Genomic DNA, 12,104 nt, shown 5'->3' with positions numbered 1-12,104 from the left:
ACTGATTAAGAATGACCAGCCATGATCATATTGAATGGTGATGCAGGCTCGAAGGGCAGAATGGCCTACTCCTGCACCTATTGACTATTGTCTATTGTACTGGGACTAGTCTTCTCTCAGGCTGTATTCCCAGGAAAATAGAGAGGTATTTAACCTAAGTAATGACAAGAGACCAGGCTTGGGTAGATGTAGTAAATTAAGGCAAGAGAGGAAAATGGTAAAATAGGAAATAATGATCAAAGAACAGCAGGAGGGCACAGACCAGGAATACATCAACACTCAAATCTTAATGTTATAAAGATCACAAAGAGACAAAACTAAAGGCTGTGTATCTGAAGGCATGCAGCATTCATAGCAAAGTAAATAAATTGGTAGCACTCAATGAATTTAATAAATATAATCTGATAGCCAGTACACAGACAAGTTACATGATGACAAGGCTCGGGTCCTGAATAGCCTGGGACACGTGGGTAGTGCAGTGACTCAGTGATTAGCACTGCTGCCTCACAGCACTAAGGACCTGGGTTTGATTCCAGCCTTGGGCGACTGTCTGTGTGGGTTTCCTCTGGGCTCTCTGGTTTCCTCACACAGTCCAAAGATATGCAGACTTGGTGGACTGGCCATGCTAAATTGCCCGTGGAATCCTGGGATGTGCGAGCTTGGTGCATTGGCCATGGGAAATGCAGGGCTACAGGGATAGGATAGAAGGTGGGCCAGGATGGGATATTCTTCAGAGGGTCAGTGTAGACTTAATGGGCTGAATTCCCTGCTTCCACACTGTAGGGATTCTATGACTCTATATGGCATTCCACGAGAATAGGAAGTTGGTAAAAGTAATGGCTAGACATTGTTAATCAAAGACAGTAGTGGTCTGATAGTTAGAGATGGCCCTGGATCAGATGATGGCATGTAGAATGGTTTTGAGTAGAGATAAGGAACAAAAGAGGAAAGAATGGACTTCAGTAAGGCGTTCGACAAGGTTCCCCATGTGAGACTGATTAGCAAACTGAGATCTCATGGAATACAGGGAAAACTAGCCATTTGGATACAGAACTGGCTCAAAGGTAGAAGACAGAGGATGGTGGTGGAGGGTTGTTTTTCAGACTGGAGGCCTGTGACCAGTGGAGTGCCACGAGGATCGGTGCTGGGCCCTCTACTTTTTGTCATTTACATAAATGATTTGGATGCGAGCATAAGAGGTACAATTAGTACATTTGCAGATGACACCAAAATTGGAGGTGTAGTGGACAGCGAAGAGGGTTACCTCAGATTACAACAGGATCTTGATCAGATGGGCCAATGGGCTAAGAAGTGGCAGATGGAGTTTAATTCAGATAAATGCAAGATGCTACGTTTTGGGAAAGCAAATCTTAGCAGGACTTATACACTTAATGGTAAGGTCCTAGGCAGTGTTGCTGAACAAAGAGACCTTGGAGTGCAGGTTCGTAGCTCCTTGAAAGTAGAGTCGCAGGTGGGTAGGATAGTGAAGAAAGCATTTGGTATGCTTTCCTTTATTGGTCAAAGTATTGAGTACAGGAGGTGGGAGGTCATATTGCGGCTGTACAGGACATTGGTTACGCCACTGTTGGAATATTGAAAGGGTTCAGAAAAGATTTACGAGGATGTTGCCAGGGTTGGAGGATCTGAGCTGCAGGGAGAGGCTGATCAGGCTAGGGCTGTTTTCCTTGGAGCATCAGAGGCTGAGGGGTGACCTTATAGAGGTTTACAAAATTATGAAGGGCATGGATAGGATAAATAGACAAAGTCTTTTCCGTGGGGTTGGGGAGTCCAGAACTAGAGGGCATAGGTTTAGGGTGAGAGGGGAAAGATATAAAAGAGACCTAAGGGGCAACTTTTTCAAGTAGAGGGTGGTGCGTGTATGGAATGAGCTGCCAGAGGATGTGGTGGAGGTTGGTACAATTGCAACATTTAAGAGGCATTTGGATGGGTATATGAATAGGAAGGGTTTGGAGGGATATGGGCTGGGTGCTGGCAGGTGGGACTAGATTGGGTTGGGATATCTGGTCAGCATGGATGGGTTAGACCGAAGGGTCTGTTTCCATGCTGTGTGTCTCTATGACTCTATGACTCTAAGTCACATGGCTACAAGAGCTCTAACTAACCGCAATGCAGGTCAAGCTGTTTAAAATAAATGATGGGTGCTTGTGAGAAAGGGAGCTGTAATCCAGAGTAATTTTAATGAATATATAAACTGGAAATATCAGATTGGCAATGGTAGCCTGGATGAGAGATCATACAATGCTTTTGGGATAGCTTCTTAAAGCAATACGTTCTGAAACCAACCAGAGAACTAGTTATACTATATTTGATATTGTGTAATACAAATTAATGATCTCAGAATGAAGGAATCCCTAGATAGCAGTGATCACAATATAGACTCAGTTTAAAAGGGGCAAGAGTGAGTATAAGCTGAATATTTTGTATTTAAATAACTATGTGGGCATAAAATCTGAGCTAGGTAAAGTAAACTGGGATGCTAGTCTTCAAGATCAGTCAATAGAGGCACAGTGGCAGACCTTTATATATTTCAGAATATACAGCATAAGTATTCTAAACATTCTAAGTAGTGGACTCACTACCTGTGGGTAATTAAAAAAAGTAAAAGAAAGTATTAAACTTAATCAATAAACACATAATTGCACAAGACGAGTGACAGATAAGATGGGACAGAATATAAAGAACAGCAGGGAATGACTAAAAGATTGATCAGAAGAAAGATTTAGAATGTGAGGGGAAGCCAGTTAGAGATATAAAAATGAATAGCAGGATGTTCTTCAGGCATTTACAAAGGAGGAGTGTGTTGATCCTTTAGTTAGTGAGAAACATGCCAGTGATAAAGAGATGGAAGGATAGGGGAATTTGGTGAAATTATAGTCAACTTGATGGAGCTTCAGGCTTGACAAGTTCCTGGATCTTGACTGACTTCATCTTAAGAGTTATCTAACGAGGTAATAGGTGAGGTGGTGTTCATTTTCCAAAATTCAAAAAATTCTGGAAAGATCCTATCAAACTGGAAAGTAGCAAATATATCTATTCCAAAACAGTAGGAGCCAGAAAACAGGTAACCATTATTCAATTAGCTTGCCATCTGTCATGGGGAAGATGTTAGAATCAACCATTAGGTGAGTTAGAGCTAGGCTCTTCGAAAAATGCAAGATAGTTATGAAGAGTCAACATGGTTTTGTGAAAGGGAACTTATATTTAACCAGTTTATTGGTGTGTTTTTAAAGGACTAACATAGAGATAAAAAGGAATCTGTACATGTACTGTACTTGGATTTCAGAAAGGTATTTGATAATGTGTTGGATAAAAAGTTAATTGTGTAAAGTAGGAGTTTCTGGTGCAGGGGCTACCTTAGCACGGACAGAAGGTTGGCTGGGTGGCAGAAAATGGCAAGAGTCATTAAGTGGACTTTACTTTTAATTGACAAGATGTGAGGAGTCACACAGGAGTCTGTTACTGGGCCCTTAGTATTTTCCATCCATATCAATGACTTTGATGACAGGCATGAAGGCACCATGCCTAAATTTGCAGAAGACACAAGGGTAAGCAGGAAATCATAATGTGAAGGAAGATGTAAACAGATAGAGACAGGATGAGTGGGTGGTCAAAAATCAGACAGATGGAGAATAATATAAGAAAATGTTAGAAGGTTTCCTTTGGCAAGAAAAAATTTTTAAAATAGGGAATTACTTAAATGGAGGATAGCTGCTGAAATTCAAGGTGCATAGAGATCTGGGTGTTCTTGAGCAGGGGTCACAACACATTAGAATGCTGGCGCAGCAAGGAATTGGGAAGGCTAATGGAATTAAATAGAAAATTAAATACTATGCTTCGACTATAAATGGTATTGGTGAGAACACACTTCCAATACTGTGTGCAGTTTCAGTCTCCTTATTTAAGAAGGATGTAAGTACATTAGGAGCGATTCAGAAGGGGTTTACTAGATTGATATCTCGAATGGACAGGATATCTTTTGAGGAAAGATTGGTTTGTTTCTACTGGAGTTTGGAAGAGTGAGGGGGGATTGTAATGTATATGATTCTACATGGTGTTGAAGGTGGACATGATCGGGATGGTTCCTCTTGGGAGCAATTCCAGAACTAGGGTGCGCCATTTTAAAATTAGAGTTACACTTTTATGAGAGAGATGAGGGCAACATTTTTTTCTTCTGATTAACTTTGGAACATTGATTTAGAAGGCAGTGTTGGCTTGGATAGTATGTTTTGTCCTGGTTTCTTTTAGAAAGCAAGGTTTGGGGACAGGTGATGAGCAGTCTACGAGAAGAAAAACAAGTAGTGAAGCTTTGGGCGTTTTTTTTTTCTTTAAGTTTGAATAATAGAAGCAGCCTGAATGTGTGTGGTCAAGCTCCCCCAGAACTGAGATGTTTAGTTTTAGCATTCAGCAGAAGTTGCTATTGGGATTATGAAGAAGTGAAATTTTTACCCTCTTTCAATTACAGCCAAAACCTGGGGGTTCTCTGCCTGCCAAGGGAGTTGCATGTGAGACAACCTGAATTTGCCTTCTGCCACAGGTGTATTTATGGGATGCTACTATATTGGAACGGTTACTGTTTAGTGGTAAAACAATCTATTATTCTATTATTATTCTAGTTTTCCAGGAGAGTTAAGTTACACCAAGTTCCTCTTTCTTTTATTGTATTTTAACGAGAATGTTTGAATAAATTGTTTTGTTTAGTACAGAGTAGTTGGACCAATTGAATTGCATCTGGAACCCAGCACTCACATTTACCTTTAAAATAAGAAAAGGTTAGGGTCTAGGCTACCTTCTTAATACACTTTGAGGGGGTCTGGTCTGGTCCAAAACAATGGGCTCACTGAATATACTTAAGTTGGAGGTAGATGAATTCATGTTAGGCTTGCTATTTTAATTCTCCCTTTGCCTGGCATGGATTAAGGATTAGGAGAAAGTGAGGACTGCAGATGCTGGAGATCAGAGTCAAAACGTGTGGCACTGGAATTGCACAGTAGGTCAAGCAGCTTCCAAGCAGCAGGAAAGTTGACATTTGGAACATAAACTCTTCATCAGGGGGCTGTCAGATAAATAGAAGGGAGGGTGGGGCGGGGGGGGGGGGTAAAGTAGCTTGAAAGGCAATAGTTAGATGTAGGTGGGGGGTGATTGTGATAGTTTGGAGCAGAAGGTGGAGGGGATAGGTGGGAAGGAAGATGGACAGATAGTTCAATTCAAGAGGGTGGTGCCAAGTTGGAGGGTTGCATCTGGGATGAGGTGGGGGAGGGGAGATGAGGAAATTGGTAAAATCGACATTGTTGCCGTGTGGTTGGAGGATCCTCCATAAATTAAGGATTGGCTGTCAGGCAGAAAGCAGAGAGACAGAACAAATAGATCATTCTCCCATTGTCAGGCAGAGAGCACCAGGATGCAGCAAGGATCAGTGCTAAGACCCTAAATGTTTACAATTTGTATCAATGATTTAGAGATGGAGACCAAATGTAATATTTCCATATTTAAAGAATTTGTGGAGTAGGAAGATGCAAAGTAACTTCAGCCGGATTTGGACAGACTTTGTAAGTTGGCAAGAGCATACCAATGGAATATAATGTGGGAAAATGTGAGGTTATCTTGTCCCCTCATAATGTAGCTGAGGGTTTTCTACATGGGGATCTGTATAATATTAATCATAGAGAGCCAGTTTCTTTTTGAGTCAGATGACTATAAGTTTATTAACCATATTAACTATTTACAATATCACAGACTGAGTTCTGTGCTTATTGATGTCACTATCCATTACTGACTGAACGCATAACACTGACTCCAGTACACACACACACACAGAGCTACGTAATTGTTTTGAAAGTACAGGCCTGTCTAATCTGGAAACTATATTATAATAGAACAGGTGCCTCTCCTTTCTCACCTTGCTTAAAACCATTCTCTCTATCTTCCTTCAAACCTGAGCAATGGCTCATACCTGAATCTATTGTACTCTCTATCTCTCTTCACAGATCCAGTGAGTGTTTCTGCTTAACTTCAGATTTTCATAATCACATTATTTGGTTTTGTCCTCTCTGGGATCAATTAGTCACGCACTGTCACAGACAAAATTCCGCATGCTCTCAATAGGTTGACTTGCCTATTCAAGTTATTTCAGCTCTCTGGTTAACACAAAATCTTGTGTATGATCTTTTGACAGTTGAAGGAGTGCACTTAGGAATTTAACTCGAATGAGGAGTTTCCTGAATCAGGAATAGTCATCATCTGAGGCAGAAGCAATAAAGTGAGGCATGAACTCTAATCCCAGGTCAGTATCTATATGGTAAAGCAAAGGAAAAATTCTCAATACAACCAACTGGAACATTGGGACAAAATGCAAGAGAAAACTACAATGTTAATTTTCCCCTGCAACCTTTGCTTCCAACTTTGAGACAAAGAGTTGTTTTCATTTAAATTGGTCAGTATCTTAATGAAGAGCTGAATAATAGCAGGATCCTTTTCTTAAATATTGATTGCCACATGGCTGGGGGGAGCAGCCTAGGGTCAGGGGATGACCTGATGTGTTGAGCATGCAGGTTTGGATACATTACTGATGGGGATACACTTGCATCAGAAACAGCTAAGAAGGTGCACTGAGAGATTTGCCTAATGTCAAAGGGTTGAGCAGATTGGGGCTTGTATTCATTGAAATTTAGAAGAATGAGAGGTGACCTTATTGAAACATGTAAGAATCTGAGGGTCTTGACAGAGGAGATGCTGACAGGACATTTCCCCTCCGGAAAGGTGTTCCCTAAAGCTATTGGATACGGTTTCAGAAATTCATTCAAAATGAAGATGAGCAATTTCTTCCTTCAGTAGGTCATTAGTTTATGGAATTCTCTTCCCCAGCAAATAATAGGGGTTGGGTCATTGAATATCTTCAAGGCTGAGGTAGAGATATTTTTGATTGACAAGGGGATCAAGCATTATGGGGCCTTGCAGGAAAGTTGAGTTAAGGTCACAGTGAGATCAGCCACAATCTTAGGAAAATAACAGCAGGTTCGAGGGGCCAAATGGCTTCTTACATTCTCTTGTAAGGGCAAGGAGACAGGGATGTTATACAGTCATAACATCAGAGTTTTACAGCATGGAGAAAGGACTATTGAGCCCAACAGATCTGTGCTGGTCATCAAGCATCTATCTAATCCCATTTCCCAGAACTTGGCCTGTAGTCTTGTATACTTTGGTGTTTCAAGTGCTCATCTAAATCCTTCTTAAATACCTTGCGTGTTCCTACCTTGACCACTCCTTTTAGGCTGAGAGTTTCAGATTCCCACAACACTCTGCGTGAGGAAGAATTCCCCAATCCCTGCTCCTTACCTTAAAACTGCACTTTCTGGTTTATTAGCCTTTACGAAAGTGGAAAAGATTCCCCCAAACTTTCGTATTTGCATCATTCATAACTTTGTACACCTCACTCCATCCTCAGCCTTCTCTGCTCTAAGGAAAACAATTCCTATAGTCTATCAAGTCTCTTGCCAAAGCTGAATTGCCCCAACCCAAATTAAATCCCAGTGAGATACTTCTGCAACCTCTTGCATGCAGTCGCATCATTCTTATACTGTGATGACTGGAAATATCGACAGTACTCCAAGTGTAACTCAGCTAACATTATATTCGGTTATAGACCAACCGGTTTAATTGGAAGCATTAGCTTTCAGAGCGTTGCTCCTTCATCACGTGTTTGTGGAGTATACCCCACAATATACTTACTTTCCACAACCACCTGATGAAGGAGCAACGCTCCAAAAGCTAGTGCTTCCAATTAAACCTGTTGGACTATAACCTGGTGTTGTGTGATTTTTAACTTTGCACACCCAAGTCCAAAATCGGTATCTCCAAATCATAACGTTACATTCAGCTCGATGTTATTGTCTTTGCTCTTGTATTCAGCGCGTTGACTAATAAAGGCAAGTACACTGTATGACTTTTCAATCATTTTATCATGGTTAGCTGGATTCAAGGATCCACATCAAAATTAGACAAAACATTTTATTCAGCATTTCCAACTTTCAAAAAGATGATACAACTTATAATTGAAGAACAGACAGTCCTCCAAAGGATGGACCAGAATGGGTAGCTAAGCTTGATTGACAGAAATGATAATTCTTGTAATGTTGAATTCAACATTCACCATTGTAAAAATTCATGGATATCCTGAAGGACAAAATGATTCAGTAAAATTGAACAGTCAACAATCGAGAGCAGCGACCTCTGGAGAACTCAATCCAATGAAAATATGTAAAAGTTAGTCTCCAAACAAGTTGTCACCTTGACCTCAAACCTCTTTGGACTTTCCAATAAATTTACAAAAACATAAAAGAAATATGTTTGTCTTAGCAAATTGCTTCTGAGTGTGGAAGATAATGAAACAAACCTCAGATCCATAATGAACCTGCAATGAAGGATGGGAAAACCAATTCCTAATAGAAATAAAATTCAAGAGTAGTTAATTATCTATGAAACTCTTTGGGAGGTTCTGCAGCTAAGAAGTATTCTGTAAAAAAAACAAATCACAATCTGTCAAAGTTTCAAGAACAAGAAAACTTAATCGTGTTGATTTGCCTGAAGAATGGCACTGTTGGAGAAAACTGTGCAATGGCTTTTTAAATTATAGTTAGATTACTTACAGCGTGGAAACAAGCTCTTTGGCCCAACAAGTCCAAACCGACCCTCCGAAGAGCAACCCACCCAGACCCATCCTCCTACATATACCCCTTCACCTAACACAATGGACAATTTAGCATGGCCAATTTACCTAACCTGCACATTTTTGAACTGTGGAAGGAAACCCATGCAGACATGGGGAGAATGTGCAAACTTAATTGACTATTTCCTGTTCAGCACTCCCTTGAAATGCTGTGCTCACCAGAAGTGACTAGTTGGAGATGACCATTGTCACCTTTGGAGCTGTTGAGAACTGTAGAGAAGCTGGGATCTACCCTTTGCTGGAAAGAATGCACTCAGTGTAATTAACATCTCGAAGCAGAAAGTTTTAGGCTAACATCACGATGACCACAGATTTGTTCAGCCCTCACCATTGCACAGTTGCAGCAGTATGTGATATCTACAACGTTCAGGTACTCAGCTCCTTCCACACCATCTCTCAGTTCCACATTTGTTACCATTTAAACAAAGGCAAGAAGCATCTGTTTGAGTTACTAGTTTATTTAATCCTACAAAGTACTCCCTGAGTTACATGCTGCTGGATCTCTTTAGGCTGGATATAGTTACAACATTCTGCAATTCTGAACCAGACAAAAGACAGCATCTTAATCCTGAGCATCCAATCTCCTTTTAAATAACTAGTATGGTGATCAAAGCACGGTATAATTGTTAATGAACTCGTAATTCAAATGCCTGGACTGATGCGAGTTACAATCTTATGATGGAACTTTTATTTTGCTTAAATAAAATGCTGGCACCAATGAAAGTGATTGTGAAGTTAATATAAAACTCTAACAATTCATAGTAACGTATAGAGTAAAAGAGTCATAGAGATGTACAGCACAGAAGCATCCATGCTGACGAGATATCCTGAATTAATCTAGATTTACTTGCCAACATTTGGCCCATATCCCTCTAAATACTTTCTATTCATCTCCGTCCGAACAGTTTTTAAATGTTGTAATTGTAATTGAGTTGCTCGATGGGGGGATAAAATGCTGAGGTCTGTTAAGCTGAGCTTCGACACGCTGGTTGCATGATGTTAACTAATCACAACATTAATCTATATCAATTAGTTCTACAGCAGATCTAAGGAGGCCAGCTGTGGGAACCACCAGAACAAAATTCATAGTTGTCTGCTTAAATATGGGATATTTATCATGTATTAAATTATTCACAAATAATTGCCACCAAAAGAAATAATCTGCCATACCCAGTGTGATGATACTGTGGCTTTAAGAGGTGTATATTGGGGGGTTGGTGGCCCTTAAATTAAACAGCTTGTGAGGCCTTGTTTTATTTTTAAAAGTTGTAACAATAGAAGCAACCTGAATGGGTGTCGCAAGTTCCCACAGAACCAGGATTTTTAGTTTTACTTTTCAGGAGCAGCAGTTGTTGCTGGGGTCTCAGCAGAGTTTGGAAGCTGCAGTACATCTCTTCTTAGTATTTGCGCTCTCTATCTCTCTCTCTCCCTCTCCCCCCCCCCCCCACCTCAGAGTTTTCTCTTGATATTTTATTCCTGCTGTGTGAGTTGCATGTGAGACTATCTGTTTTATTGAATTTTCCTTTGTCAAGGGTGTATTTATGGGATGTTACAATGTTGGAACAATTACTGTTGAACCATTAATAATCTATTATTCTGTGAAGTTTTTCAATCGAGTTAATGATTCCAATTTCTTCTTTGTTTTGTTTTAACTGTAATGTATAATATATCTGGTCAGCATGGACGAGTTGGACCAAAGGGTCAGTTTCCGTGCTGTACATCTCTATGACTTGGTGACTATAAAGTTTGCTTTGCTTCAAGACTGGGAGTTTGACCAATTGAATTATATCTGGAAAGCAGTGCCTGACACTCACCCTCAAAATAAGAAAAGGTTAGGGTCTAGGCTATCTTCTAGATTTTTTCAGGTGGTTTGGCCTGGTCCATACCCCCAGTGTGGCCTATATTTAACACCACTTTCAAATTAATAAGGCTGACTCTTCCCGACAAAATGACCCAGCAAAACACCCAATTCTGGCTGTGAAAGGATAACTAATAGCTATTTAAAAAGTGACCCTACAATGGATTGCCATTTTCCTGCTGCAGCAATGGCAGGAATTTAGAGACAGGTGCAAATTCAGGACCCCTCTGACAATGACACTGCTACTTAAGCTCTAGGCCCAATGTGTGGTGACTCCCAGGTTACCAGTTACCTGCAATCTTCTTCCCGACCTCTCCGCCTCCACCCCCCCCTCCGGCCTATCACCCTCACCCTCACATCCTTCCACCTATCACATTCCCAGCACCCCTCCCCCAAATTCCCTCCCCCCTCCCCTTTATCTCAGCCCGCTTGGCACACCAGCCTCATTCCTGAAGAAGGGCTTATGCCCGAAACGTCGATTCTCCTGCTCCTCGGATGCTGCCTGGCCTGCTGCACTTTTCCAGCACCACACTTTTCAACTCTGGTCTCCAGCATCTGCAGTCCTCACTTTTCCCCTTTTTTTACCCCTCTCCAATGGGACAGCAGTTCTGTGGTACCTTCAGGACTGTGGTGACTTTATTGGGCATGGGAGATTGGAATAATGTGTGTAGATATATGCAGTACATAGATAATAATTTCACACTTCATTTTTATAACAATACAATGTCAGTTACTTTTTTTAGAGTATGTGTAATCCCTCCCTCCGCAATATTCGGCCTAAAATTTTTTCATTCTGCTGATGTCAAGCTATATTCAAGTTTCCAGCAAAATGTCAGACATGGATTTTCAAAAGTGAATGATCTAAGTCCTTTGTTCCAATCTAAAGGTGATATCTCCAATAGGACTGTACTTTCTGAGACTGGGGAGGCTGGGTCTTTTTCCCTGGAGCGTAGGAGGTTGAGGGGTGACCTTACAGAGGTTTATAAACTCATGAGGAGCATGGATAAGGTGAATGGCAAGTGTCTTTTCCTTGGGTGGGGAATTTCAAGGCTAGGAGGCATATTTTTAAGGTGAGAGGAGAAAGATTTTAAACAAGACAGGAAGGGCAACTTTTTTTTAAACACAGAGAGATTTGTGTGTGTAATAGCTTGCAGAAGAAGTGGTGATGTGTATGTACAGTTATGATTTTTAAAAGACAATTGGATAAGTACGTGAGTAAGAAACGATTGGATGGATATGGACCAAGCAAAGGCAGGTGGGACTAGGTTAGTTTGAGATTATAGTCGGCTTGGACTGAAGGTCTGTTTCTGCGCTGTGTGACTCTGAGTCGACTGCACTGAAGTGTCGATCTGGATGACGTGCTCAAGTCTCTGGACTGAGTGATGCTCTGGTGTTGTAGTAAAGTCACAGAACTAGGAATGTAGAATGCCTGGTTAATGATCTGGGAACATGGGTAAAAATCCCACCATGACAGATACTGAAAGCTTAATTTGATAAAAAGCT

The sequence above is a fragment of the Hemiscyllium ocellatum genome, chromosome 2 (assembly GCF_020745735.1).
Source record: "Hemiscyllium ocellatum isolate sHemOce1 chromosome 2, sHemOce1.pat.X.cur, whole genome shotgun sequence".
NCBI classification, from domain to species: Eukaryota; Metazoa; Chordata; class Chondrichthyes; order Orectolobiformes; family Hemiscylliidae; genus Hemiscyllium; species Hemiscyllium ocellatum.
Note: the sequence above shows the minus strand (reverse complement) of the source record.